The 14,082-nt window shown below is 44.1% G+C and overlaps 1 protein-coding gene and 1 long non-coding RNA gene across 7 annotated transcripts in view; one reads left to right on the top strand and one right to left on the bottom strand.

Moving 5' to 3' along the window:
* Positions 1-1,541: 1,541 nt before the first annotated feature.
* LOC138427864 (uncharacterized) lies at positions 1,542-5,771 on the bottom strand. The gene is made up of 3 exons (XR_011252202.1): positions 5,687-5,771; positions 3,383-3,566; positions 1,542-1,935 (listed from the first exon to the last, which is right to left on the bottom strand). It is a non-coding gene; the product is annotated as an uncharacterized lncRNA (long non-coding RNA).
* Positions 5,772-7,145: 1,374 nt separating this feature from the next.
* Positions 7,146-14,082, top strand: part of SLC16A12 (solute carrier family 16 member 12) — a 100,117-nt gene continuing 93,180 nt past the window's right edge. The window contains exon 1 of one of the 6 annotated variants that reach the window (XM_069567963.1): positions 7,146-7,563. The gene's annotated coding sequence lies outside the window, so the exon portion shown is untranslated. The remainder of the gene's footprint in view (positions 7,564-14,082) is intronic. The other 5 variants (XM_069567962.1, XM_069567961.1, XM_069567968.1 and 2 more) reach the window with 5 other exon arrangements.

Below are 14,082 nucleotides of genomic sequence, written 5' to 3'. Positions count from 1 at the left end.
ATTGATTTTCCCTGTTCTCATCAAAAAGACTTATTTACTCACCGCCAAACACACCTTGCACTTTCTCACTGCTAATGTTATTACCTGCAGTTTCACACTACCACGAGGGCCTTCCTATCTGCTCACTGACTTGCTCCAAGGAGTTCCAGAACCACCTGTAAAGTCAGCATTTACCTAGTTTCTGTCCCAAGCATTTAGATTCTCCCCTGAATTCTAGCAGAGAGTCGGACACAACCTAGCAACCGCTCAGCAACAACTGAGTTAGGGCAAACATTGACTTCCTTTACCAAAATGATCATGCACCTTCTCTTTCTGAAGTGGTAGCGTGTGGTGATGGTGTTTTTGAAATCTTTTATTGTTATTCAGCTTCTCTCATTTGCATTTCTACTTCAACTAGACTGTAAATTCCTTGATGACAGGAACCCTGTCTTAAAATACTATTGTACCACGCACAACCTAGACACTCAAAAGCACTGGTTGATTTGCTTATGCTGGATTTGTCTGATGATAGAAATGAAGAGACACACACTGTAGTTCAGTTTGCAATTCGATCGCTCATTAAATTGGCCCATTAAACACAAATACTTTCCTTTTTCTAACATATTGCTCACAACAGGGTGTTTTTTTTCCCCCCTCTTGAGTCACTGAAAAGAGCATAATAGCATGATAAACCCTGGGGAAGAAAGACTTCTGACAGACATGTTTGCAAAAACTTTTCTCTTATACTATTACAAGGTAAATACAAGATCTGCAGATGTTGTGAATTTATATTACTTATCTCTTGATTAAATAATGCTGCATGCCAAACCACCACAACCCCGCAGTGCCTACAATAGGAAGCCTAGGAAACCTTTATGTTTGAGCCTGTGTAGGTTGGTAGGGCAGTTCTACTGATCTGAGCTGGTCTAGATGGGCTCACTGGTGCACCCAGAGCCTGCTGCGGGGCTAGCAGCCAGCTTTGCTAATCTTGGCTTGGCTCTCCCGCTGTCTGGGGACTTGGCTGGGGTGACTGAAATGACTGAGCTTGTTTCCATGTGTTCGCTCATCTTGCAACAGGTTAGCTCAGGCTCATTCTTGTGGCGATGAAGGGTACTGAGAGCCAGTGGGGGCATGGCCCTAAGGTCTAGACTCAGTGTTGGTCCACCACTCTTCCCTCCCCCTGGTTAAAATAGTCACTGGACCAGCCCTGATTCACGGGGCTGGGGAAACAAGGCCCCACTTCTTGATGGTTGGGGCTAATTCACATTGCAAAGGATATGGAAACAGGAATGGAGAATACCAGCTCTTTTCGAAATCAGTCTACCCCAGAGTAAACAGACCTGGCTTCATATGCCAGCACAATTTTCTAGTTGCATAATATTGAGCAATTTATTTAACCACTCTGAGCTCTGTCCCTCAGTAGGAAAATAAGTCCTGTGAGGGTAGAAGGAAATCTATATACCCAGAGTCGGGGACATTAAAGAAACTCAATAAATATCAATAAATTCCTCACAACTCTCCCAACAGCCGTTCAGATAAGGAAAGGAGGTATACGACATCTCTTAACATGATGAAAATTATGTAATTTTATTTAAATTTGACTTGGAGATACAAAATGCTAAACTCAAATGCATATTTCAGGGGGAAAATGACATAAAAGTTTGAGCAATAATTTGGAAGATTTTGAAGAAATTAACTGGAAAATGAAGCTCAATGTTATTTACATCAGTAGGCCCTGTGTGCTGATCTTATGGGTCAAGAAAGGGTAGGTCACAAGGTCTGTGGCCAGGCCACAGGGAATTTCTCGCCAGTTTTTTGGGTCATACCTCACATCTAGTCGAGTGAAAAACCAGCAGCTACTCTCTCGTTCCCAGTCTCCATGTAAATTTTCTTATCCCAGGTGTCCTCAGAAGACAGCCGAGCTGGGTCAGGGAACTCTCAAGCCGCACGTGAGCCCTGAGGCAGGGAGCAAGTGGTAGCATTGGGTTAGATGTGGGGCTGTTGTGGTCCTGCCCATGGCTGGTGACTTTGTTCAGGGTAAATGTGGTAAGTACTAATCAAAGAGGAAGAATCACAGAGGTGACCACAAAGGTGAGGTATAACTTTTACTCATTCCAAAAGGTTTACCGGAGTTCCCGCTCTGGCAGTGTTGGGGGAATGGTTAATGAGACCTGGACGTCTCCTACCATGGAACAGCTTACACTCCCTGCGATCAGGGGAGGAGTGTTTGTATTCCATGTATTTTCAGCTAGCATTTACTTTATTTTTAATTCCCCCTCTCAACTTATTGAGGTATAACTGACAAATAAAAATTAAACATTTTTAAAGTGTACAACATGATGATTTGATATATGTATACATTGTGAAACGATTACCACGATCAAGCTAACTAAAACCACTAACATATAACATAATTACCTTTTTTGGTGTGTGTGGTAAAAACATTTACAATCTACTCACTTTGCAAATTTCACTATAAAATACAGTATTGTTAACTATAATCATCACGCTGTACATTCAGTTCAGTTCAGTTCATTTCAGTCGCTCAGTCGTGTCCAACTCTTTGTGACCCCATGAATCGCAGCACGCCAGGCCTCCCTGTCCATCACCAACTCCCGGAGTTCACTCAGACCCATGTCCATCGAGGCGGTGATGCCATCCAGCCATCTCATCCTCTGTCGTCCCCTTCTCCTCCTGCCCCCAATCCCTCCCAGCATCAGTCTTTTCCAATGAGTCAACTCTTCACATGAGGTGGCCAAAGTACTGGAGTTTCAGCTTTAGCATCATTCCTTCCAAAGAAAACCCAGGGCTGATCTCCTTCAGAATGGACTGGTTGGATCTCCTTGCAGTCCAAGGGGCTCTCAAGAGTCTTCTCTAACACCACAGTTCAAAAGTACATTGAAGTGAAGTAGCTCAGTCGTGTCCGACTCTTTGCGACCCCTGTGGACTGTAGCCTACCAGGCTCCTCCCTCCACGGGATTCTCCAGGCAAGAATACTGGAGTGGGTTGCCATTTCCTTCTCCAAAAGTACATTAGATCCCCAGAATTCACTCATCTTATAACTAAAAGTTTATACCATTTGGCCAATATCTCCTCACTTTCCATGGCACCCAGGCCTTGGCAACCACTGTTCTATTCTCTGCTTCTATGAACTGAAATTTTTTAGACTCCGCATGTAAGTGAGATTATCCAGTATTTGTCTTTCTGTGTCTGGCTTACTCATATAGCAAATAGTCTTCCAAGTTCAACCATACAGTTGCAAGTGGCAGGATCTTCTTTATTATGACAATAATATATATATATATCACATTTTCTTTATCCATTAATCCATCAACAGATACAAAGTTTGCTTCCATATCTTGGCTACTGAGAATCATTCTGCTAACATGGATTAAGTACTTACTATGCATTAGCTGGCTTCCTAGGTGGCTCAGTGGTAAAGCAACTGCCTGCCAACACAGGAAGACCCCTTGAGAAAGGGAATGGCAACCCATTCCAGTCTTCTTGCCTGGGAAGTCCCATGGACAGAGTAGGCTAAGGCGGGCTAAAGTCCATGGGGCCACAAAGAGTCGGACACGATTTTGGGTCTAAAACGACAAAAACAACAATACATTAGCTACTGTGCTAGGCACTCACACATATGTCTCATTTTTTTTCTTTTTCTTTTTTATATATGTCTGATTTAACCTTCAAGGTAGTCCTAGAAGGAAGGTGCTATTTTGCTGTTTCATAAATGAAGAAACTAAAGTTTTGAGTTGTTACTCATCTTACCCAAGGTCACCCAGCTAGCAAGCTCTTGGTAGGTTAACATTTGAAGTGATGGGGTGGGGAAGATTTAAGTGACAATATCCACTGGGGGCCTGGGGGCTCAGAGAGAGGTCAGAACTGGGAACGCACTGCCTCTGACGGCGGGTGTTCAGTCACTGCCATGACAAGGCAGGGGTAAGGATTTGGGTGAAGAAAGAAAAGCAGAGAAACAGATGCTGAATTCTAAAACTTTCAGAAGAAGTCATGTGATGGAATAGGAACCAAGGAAGACAATACACAAAGTGGAATCTGAAAGGTGCCCACAGGATGTGATCTTATTAAAGAAGTCAAAGAAAAAGAATTTGAGAAGACGGTTATTCAGAAAGCTGTTTCCTGGTGTTCCGTGAAGAATTTCACGATTTCCCATTCTGTGCACTGCCCTCATTTGCATACCTGACAGCATAAAATACTTGCATCTTTTTAATGCTGTTTACAGTTTATCCTTGGATTCCTTATTAGCCATGGAAATACACTTTCAAATTCTATTTAGGTAAAAGCTTCATGTTTCCATCCACCTCCACCTCCAACCTCCTGGTAGCTTCCAGCTTGATGTGGACACCCCAAATATTACTTATCTGGAGCCAATGTTCTCGTTTCTCTCTGCTGAGTCCACACATCCTTGTTTGAGCAAATAACAGGAACAAACAATTCCTTCTATAATGGATGTACCCTTAGGTGTCACGCTTCTGAGAATCTCATTTGACAATCGATTCCCCTGAACCAGGGTACAATGTGACTTTAGTTTACACATTTGTTATTTATTGGGCACAAATCGTAGGGATTTGACCAAGTAGGCTGTGCCTCCCGGCCAAAACAGCACAGGTTAGTGCCCAGCTCACAAAGGGGAGGAAGAAGCTAGCGGAGGGGGCTGGAGCACAGCTATAGATGGTCATTGAGGGACCAGAGTAGCTGACCACATCAGCAAAAGGTTACTTGACTAATAACAAAACTTTTAAAACTGTGAAATATTAATACTGGTTAAGATTTTGTGCACATTTACTATGGCAGGGCATGGCAAGCAACACGTTCTATGGGTTATTCCAGCCTAACTCTCATAAGGACTCAATGGCTGAGGTTTAACGATCAGGTCCTCCACTTGCCAGAGGACAGATGAGATTCTGACTAGAATTTGGAAAAGGTGAAATATCTGGGTTCACTTCCTCACCAAAATCCTGGCCTCCCGGCACCGCTGTCCAACAGAACTTCCTGTGATGAAGGAAATGTTTGACATACTGTCCCGTATGGTACTAGCTACACATTGGCGTAGCGCTTGCCATGTGATTGCTGCAATGGACTAGCAACAAGAGACAAACACAAAAACCTTGAATTTTGATTAAAATTTAAATGTAAATAACTACGTTTAGGGCCGCCCTGGTGGCTCACTGGTAAAGAAACCACCTGCTAATGCAGGAGATGAAAGGTTCCATCCCTGGTCCAGGAAGATCCCCTGGAGAAGAAAACAGCAACTCACTCCAATATTCTTGCCTGGGAAATCCCACAGACAGAGGAACCTGGTGGCATCCATGGGGAGTCCCTGTGGTCTCAGACTTAGCAACTAAACAACAAAGCCACATTTCACAGCCATTTTGGACTGCACAGACACAGAACATTTCCACCATTACAGAAAATTCTATTGGATAGCACTCTTTACGAGAAATGCTGCATTTTCCCCTTCTTTCCTCATTAGATTTCAAGGCAAGGAGAGGGGTTTGTCCCCCTCCTTCCCAGCTCCTCCGGCCTCACGGAAAGGAGATTACTTTCCTTTCTATCTTCTCCAACTCGACCTCCACACCACCCACCGCTTGGAACCATCCTTGCATGGGAGGGGACCCTGAAAGGGGAGGCAGATGGGAGTGACCTTCTCTATCAACCCCATCATCAATAATCCACCAAGACTCACCTCTCAAAAGATGAAAATCATTCTGTCAGAGATAGGATCAGCCCAGGTAAACCTGAACAAGCAAACACAACCGACCAACACTTCATGACAGAAATAAAAGAACTGCTCTCGGCTTTTCTAGGGGCCTCTATGACAAGGGATGTAGATGGAGGAAAGCCTGTGAGGTTTCTTCCTCTTTTTCAAAACTTTTAAAAACAACTGGTTACCCTACATGATTGAAGTGGAAAATGGGGCTTCTCAGCCACCCAAAGCAATGTTTAACTAAGAAAGGTATTTTTCTGAACCAAAAAGTACTCCAGCCTTTAACCAAAAGACCTTCACAGTTGAAAGCTCAGGGCTCCCCGCAACCTCAACATTTTAAGTCCATATTCAATGCTAATGAATTCTCTTATAAGTCCTATTTGCAAATTCTGCTGCATTTTTTGTTTGCTCATTTTGCAGGACTTGTGGAAGGGAACTCCTACGCCCTGTGTTGGAAGGGGAGTCTTAACCGCTGGACCACCAGGGAGTCCCTCTAAAGTGTATCTTAAAGGTATCTTCACTAGCCTTTACTTTCGGGTAACTTAGAGCTTTCTTTTACAAGTGAAAAGAGCTCATCCAGATTTATAAAGAGCAGGAAACTGAGGAGAGGGGAAGAAACAGCCAGATGTAAAATGAGGAAGGACTTTGCTGGTCTATTTTTAAAAATACCCTAAGGTATTGTGTGGCCACTGCATCACAACTTTCTAGTCCCCTTCTCAAGTTTTCCAAAATGTCAGATTCATTGTGAAACTCTGAAGCACCACCGACTAAATCACCTAGGGAGTCTTGTTTTAAGTGGCTCTGCGCTTGGGCCTGCAATTCTGCATTTCTAGCAAGGTCCCAGATGACGCTGATGTTATGGAGTAGCAAGCATCTAGACCCCAAGAAGCTGGAATCGGACCTCCTCAGTTCAGAGACTTCGCTCCTGACAAGAAGTGGAATTTACAGAAGGTCCCTGGGGCAGCTCCTTGGTCAGGCTCGTGGGACAGCCGACTTTAGGGCGACGGGGGCGGAGGGGCCGAACCTTAGCACGAGCAACAGCAGTAAGTTTTCCTGGGGTGTGTTACATACCGGGCTCCTGCGCCTCATTCATTTTGTCCTCCCATCAAGCACAGGAAGTGGACACTATTAGCGTCGTTTTACAGGTGGAGACACTGAGCTCGGAGATTTAAGTAACTTGCCTACGGTAACGGCTTTTCGGGAGAGTTGAATCTAGGTCCTCAAGCTCGAAGAAACAGCCCTTTAAACACGTCGGAGCCTCAGTTTTCTGTGCTGTGAAATGGACGGGCTGCACGGGCAGAGATCCCTGCAGCGTCCACCTCAGGGAGTCCTTGGATTCCTGAAGCAGAGCTTGCTTGCTCTTTGACCCTGCAGGGGAAAGTTCTTTTTGAGAACACCGAGCCCCTCTGCCTGCCTGTTAGGTCAGGGGCAACGCACCGCCGTTCCCGGGGAGGGTCGGGCAGTCCGCAGCAAGGTGGCTCGGGTCACAGCGGGCAGGTCCATTACATAACCGCGAGGCGGCCCCTCACCCCTCGCCAAGCCGCGGCCCGTAGAGCGGATCCCGGGATAAATCCCATTCACCCGCCGGCCAGAGTCCACGGCGGAGCTGGGGGCGTTGAACTCCCCGGTGCCTTTCGGAGGCTGAGCGCGGGGATTTTCCCTGCCACGCTCTCCGCCTCCCGCGCTGCCCGTGGGGCCCCAGCCCCAGCCCCGCCGGCGCCTCCGCCCGGTCCGCTCCCCGCCCCTCGGGAGCGCGGACCACGGCGCCTGGGGCCCGGGAAGGGGCCACCGCACGGTGGGTGCACCCCGGGGGCATGTCCGCGCGCCACCGCCCGGGCTGCAGCGGTCCACGCGAGGTGAGCGAGCGGAGCGGCCGGGGGGAGAGGGGGTCTGCACTTACTCGGCGGGCTGCGGAGGGCTGGAGGCTGGCCCGCCGGGCTGCCGGGGCGCAGTCTCCCGCCGATCGCGCCGGCACCGGGATCCCCAGCGCGCCGGCCCGGGAGCCCACTGGCACACGCTCTGTCCGCTCTCAGGACGCGGCGGCTCAGGTGACCCGGGCATCCTTCGCGGCCGGGCGGCAGGCTCTAGGGCTGGGCTGGGTGGAGGTGGCAGAGGGCGCTCCCTTGGCTGCCCGGCGACGCACCAGGAGCCCGCCACCATAGCTTGATCCCTCGGAGCGCCCGTTGTGTCGGGGAAAGACACTTGCCCACCTGACGCGGCGGTGCTGGGCTGGTGCTCCGGCAGTTTCTGGGCCGGTGGGTGGACAGGGAGCGGCTTTGATCCCCACCCACCTCCTGTGATCTCCAAATGCCGACTTCTCTTGCAGGAGAGATCGCACAAGATTCCTTCTGGATTCTGTACCTAACGTATCTTATTTATTTAGAATCTTCCCTTTCCCTCAGGTGATAATGTTTAGTTACTTTCCATTGGCTTAATTTCTTAGTTGCTTCTTGTCCTCAAAGAAAATCAGCGATACCCATAGTGCAGACTCAGGGAAAAGTGCTTGAAGTAAAATTTGAGAGCAGGGTTCCAGTAAGTCCTGAGGCTATTTGGTTAGCCTTTGGCTTTCACAACTCAGCATTCATTCTGAATCTCTTGTAAAATTTTTTTTTTTTTTGGTAATAAGTCAGTTGGGACCTACTAGGGCACTGGTTCAATCCTTCCACTCTGGAGGGACTCTAATTAGTTTAATTTACCTTTTCTTTGCTGAGAGTTTGGCACTCTGGTGGCTGCGGTCAGCTTAACCCAGAAGCAAAGTCTTCAGACCCTCCATATTTAGAAACACACTCTCATCAGGTGTTTGGGAGATCCTAGCTTTTAAAATCATCAGCTGCCTGGCCATAAACCTCATGTCAAACTAGGCAAATGGTGTCTGACCCTCCCAGGAGTAGTAATTAAATGACTGGATTTGGTCACTTATAATCACAGGCTCTTGGAAATTGTTCAGGTTTTTAGAGACTGTCTGGTCAGACTCTTCACCAGACAGCCTGGGAAGCTCAGTTTCCTGTTGGTAAGTGGTTAAGTTCATTGGTGACTGAGGCAGTACCAGAATCCAGGCCCTCTCCTTCCAACTCAGTTCAGTTTTCAAACCATATTACTTTCAGGCGTTTAGAACAAAATTGATGATTAGAATCATCTGATCATGTCATTTTCCTGTTATTATTTTTTGTCCATCTTTTTCTTTTTAAACTGGTGGGATTCTGAAATAGTTGAGAGGTCGATTTAGTCAAACCACCTTTGAGTATAATTTTTAAAAATACAAACCCTTAATTTTAAGTAATACATCTTAAATGCGTGAATTTAAATAATAATATGAAGATGAATATGCAGGTACATTACAGGTGAACTGCCAGGAGAAGAAAAGCAATCAAAACAGATGGATAAAATGTATCCTCATCTATCTTTGGAGTCTCTTTGGGTTCTTACCTTCCTGTGCTGATCATTGGTTAGAATTCAGAGTGTGATTTGTGACTTTGGAGCTGGCTTGGGAAAAGTGGCTTATATGAGGACAATCTGTGTGTTGTGATTAACACGATGTCCTGTAACAGTGCTCAGAGAAAGGAATTTTTAAAGAGACTCATTTAGCATTTTGGGCACCCCAGATGGCTTAGCGGTAAAGAACCTGCCTGCCAGTGCAGGAAACTTGGGTTGATTCCTGGATTGGGAGGATACTGGCAGAGGAAATGGCAACCCACTCCGGTATTCTTGCCTGGGAAATCTCATGACTAGAGGAGCCTGGTGGGCTAGTCCTTGGAGTGTCAAAAAGTCCACATGACTTAGGGACTGAACACACACATTTAGCATTTTCGCGTTACATTACACATTTTTTATGGTTTTCAGTTTAATAGGTATTTATTGAGTGCCTACTATGTGCCCAGTGATGTTATGGTCACTCAAGGTATATCAGTGAATAAAACAAAAGAACTTTGGTCTTATGAACCTCAGGTTACAATTTATTTATTAGAATTTTTCCAGGATTGTTTGGCAGATGGAAGAGAATTTCAGTTTTGACTAAAATAGGCAGATATTTCCCAGGCAAGAATACTGGAGTGGATTGCCAGTTCCTTTTGCAGGGAATCTTCCCAACCCAGGGATCGAACTCACTTCTGCATTGGCAGGCAGATTCTTAACCACTGAACCACCGGGGAAGCCCTTAAAGTAGGGAAATGAACACAAATATTCCAAATTATCTACCTTCCAATCCCATAATTCTGCTGATTTTATAATCAGTGTGAAAATAAATACAGAAACAAATTCAGGTAAAGTTACTTTGACTTTTATGAACTGATGTACGTGAACTCTACGTGAATAGAAATTCCCACACTTGGTTACTTTATGTGTGTTCATTCAGAGTCCCTGAAACGACACTTCCTTTAGTGCAAGGACATCACTGTGGTGACATTAAACTTAATGAAGCATGAGAGGATTAGTTTTCTCAATGATGTTGGTGCCCTGATGTCAGCGTTGTGGACTATAATTGTATTAGTTTTAAGATGTAGCTTCTTGTTTATTTATGAAGGTAAGTGTTGTGCTTTGATTTTGTCTCAGTTTGCATTGTCCCCTGGTCCCCTCCATGTTAATAGGCAGCACAGTGTTGTGACTTATTGCTAAATCTGTTACCGCAGAGGTTTTTCTTTTTAATCAGACATTGCCGTTTTAAGCGTTTCCTCATCTTCTCAATTGCTTTTTCTTCAGAATGCCGTAGTTTGCAAGCTCAGGCATGTTTATTGTTTTTAACAAAGGCTTATCAAAAAGAAGGTGGCACTTTTTCAGTCATATATAGCCAAAAAAAAGTGTTCAGTACAGCTTTGGGGGTTGTTTATGCATTCCTTACCAAACCAATGGCTTTGCTTTTAAATATCGACAATTTGGAAGCAGTGTTCTTCTGAGTCCCTTTCTACGATATCTAAAAACCCATTCAAGTTGTATAATACTTTAATTTAGAAAAACTAAATCCACACTTGAAGACACTGGGCGGTTTTGAGCGCAAGGATTTTTGTCTCTGTTTTTAATTTGTTCTTCATCAAAGGACATCAGAAAGTGTCCTTATCTGACAATGTCCTATTTGAAAGTGATCTCTGTTAAACACTTGGAGGAGAGTCATGACGCCTGACAGCTGCTAGATACCCAGGGGCAGTTGATTTTCTTCCTTTGCCTACCACTATGCCCCGGTCAGATTCTTACCTACCCCCCACCATCCCACTTACTGCACACTGAAGAAAGAGATGTGTTGCTCTGTAGCCAGGTAAGAAGTTCCACACCTTTAATTAATTGTTTAATCAATGTACTCATCCATTATTTACTTTACAAATATTTATTGAACTTCTTATTACAGATTTGTTCAAAGATTGTGTCCTGCATCCCTCGTTTCCTGTGCTGGTGGCTGTAGGGGATATAAAAACATACTACTTGCCTCTGAAGCAGTCTGGTCTCATATGTAAGAAAAGATATTGTGTAACTAGCTATATGGCTTCCCTGATGCCTCGGTGGTAAAGAATCCTTTGCCAATGTAGGAGATTCAGGTTTGATCCCTGGGTCAGGAAGATTCCCTGGAGGAATGCATGGCAACCTACTCCAGTATTCTTGCCTGGGAAATCCCATGGACAGAGAAGCCTGGCGGGCTACCGCTCATGGAGTCACAAAAGAATCAGACACAACTTAGAGAATAAAACAGCAGCAACAAGTAGCTACAGAATACCGGTTATAACTACCATAAGAGATAGATAACTACTTTAGAAATTAAAAGGAAGGAGAGAGAGCAGGTCGAGGATTAGGAGGAGGACATGTTTGAGCTGATCCTTAAAAGATAAGTAGGATGGTGAAGTTTTTATTGAGGCAGCAGGGTATACCTGTCTCTATGGGAGCCCATCTTTGCTTCTTTTGAAGACTTAGACCTACGGAAGACTTCCTTTTGGGACAGTTGAAGTTGTGTTGTCTAATAGACACAGATCATCTACACCTCTGCATACACACTGCTTCATCCTAGGTAATGGAGTACCCGTCAACACTAATGCATCTGATGGTGTTAACTGTTGCTCTCCTCTCCCTCTGAAAAAGGAACCTGTTGTTGCTCAGAACACAGAGGCCACGGTGGCAAATAACTGTCCTCATAATAAGCTGGTGTACTTTGCTTTTATCAGCTCAGGTTCATGCTTACAGTGGTATTTGGTCACAGTCTCATTTATTTTAATAATACTTGCTACTGTAATCTTGTGATTTAATTAAATATTAAGTAAACTGATATAATGGGAGTGCCAAAAAGGAATGCTATTTCTGTGAAAACTTGATTGCCTCAGAGGTTTGTAAAAATAAGCCATATTAAAAAAACAATATAAACAGCTACAACCTGGATGAACCATGAACACATTATGATGAGTGAAAGAAAGCAGATGCAGAAGACCACAAATTGTGATTCCACTTGTATGAGATATCCACAGTAGGTAAATATACAGACACGAAATGTACATTTGTGGTTGCCAGGGTATAGGGTAGGGGGAATTGACATTGACTGGTAATAGATACAAGATTTCTTTTTGGGGTGATGGCTGGATTCTGGAATTAGTGGTGTTGGTTTTACAGCATCTGAATTATATACTTTTAAAATATATATATATACTTTAGGAGGCTAAATTTTTTAAAGATCAATAAACTGCTGTTCCACAGGTATGGAATAGTTTGCTTTTATAAAAGATTAGAAAACTATAGTAAAAAAAAAAATACTAGAGAGATTTTTACTCTCAGGTTTTTTCACGAGTGCCTTTAAGGTGCAAATGCATTTATAAATGGAAGGAGGAAATCTGGCCATGGTTTAACCAGGAAAGGCAACACAGAACTGAAATCATCAGGGGACATGCAATAATTACTGAATGATTTACCCTTTATTTATGTGACTGAAATTGAAATATGTTTGAAACATGATGTATCAACTTTTTGACTCCCTGCTTTTACTGACTTCTGATTGTTTCAATTATGAGCGCTTATAATGTTCCAACTTCTTAGGGTACCCCAGTGTCTCTTGAAAACAGCTCATCTCTTTGGCTCTAGAGGGAAATTCCATGTTTATGAGTTTCTCTTATGGATGCCATATTAGTCCCTTATGATTGCAGAGGAGGCCGGAACCTAATTTTCAATCTGCTAAATCACCATAAAAATCACAACGCATTTTCCCCCAAACTGTCTTTTGGCTTCCTGGATATACATGTAAACAAAGTAGCAACATAAAATCTTAACTCTACCCATAAGTAAACACTTGTAGACTTGACAATTTTTCAAAATATTTTGAGCACAATTCACCATTTTGTGGTTTAACATCTTACAGATTAAGGCCATAATTGCTTATTTTATAATTCATTTTTATTTGATGAAATACTTTCCATAGAAGTGGACTCATATTTATCCCCCAAAACCAGTTGTATTTATTGAAATAGAAATTTCAGTTCTCTAAGTGTTAGTGAGTGTTAGTCACTCAGTTGTGTCTGATTCTTTGAGACTTCCATGGACTGTAGCCTGCCAGGCTCCTCTGTCCCTGGAATTCTCCAGGCAAAAATACTGGGATGGGTAGCCATTCCCTTCTCTAGCAGGTCTTCCCAGCTCAGGGCTGAACTCCAATCTCTTGCATTGAAGGCAGATTATTTACAGTCTGAGCACCAGGGAAACTGAACCTATATCAAAACAATGACATTCACAGCTCATGAAGGAGCCACCAAAAAAACCACCCCCTAAACCCCCAAACCCACACTCTTGGCAAGGTTAGATCTGCTTTAAAGGAAAAGAGACCCTTTTTAGTCAGATATGGGTTGACCAGACAACCTTGTATGTGTGTGTTAGTCACTCAGGCATATCTGACTCTTTGCGACCCCATGGACTGTAGCTTGCCAGACTCCTCTGTCCAAGGGATTTTCCAAGCAAGAATACTGGAGTGGGTTGCTATTTCTTCAGAGATCTTTCTGACATAGGGATCAAACCCAGGTCTCCTGCATTGCAGGCAGATTCTGTACTGTCTGAGCCACCAGGGAAGCCCCAAGCACCCTTTCCCATCACTATTAACTTATCATGAACGGGGGAGCCCAGTGTACAAGCATCACTGCTATCACAAAGGAATGATTTGTTCAGATTGGTGTTTGACAACTGAGTTGATCAGTCAATTCAAGACCATATTGATGGCTCTGAAGCCTGGTGACACGTTAGAATCACTTGAGGAAGGAAAAGAAAACACTGGTACCAAGGGCCCGCCTCAAAAATTCTGACTCAGTAGAACTAGGATAGATCCAGGATATCACGAATGTTTAAAGCTCAGGTGAATCTCATGTGCAACCAGGGTTGAGAACCACCAATCTACATAATACTTAATCATTTGATGCTTTTTCAAAATAAAC

Source organism: Ovis canadensis, chromosome 22 (assembly GCF_042477335.2).
Source record: "Ovis canadensis isolate MfBH-ARS-UI-01 breed Bighorn chromosome 22, ARS-UI_OviCan_v2, whole genome shotgun sequence".
In the NCBI taxonomy this organism is placed as follows: Eukaryota; Metazoa; Chordata; class Mammalia; order Artiodactyla; family Bovidae; genus Ovis; species Ovis canadensis.
Note: the sequence above shows the minus strand (reverse complement) of the source record. Positions and strands in the feature narration are given on the sequence as shown.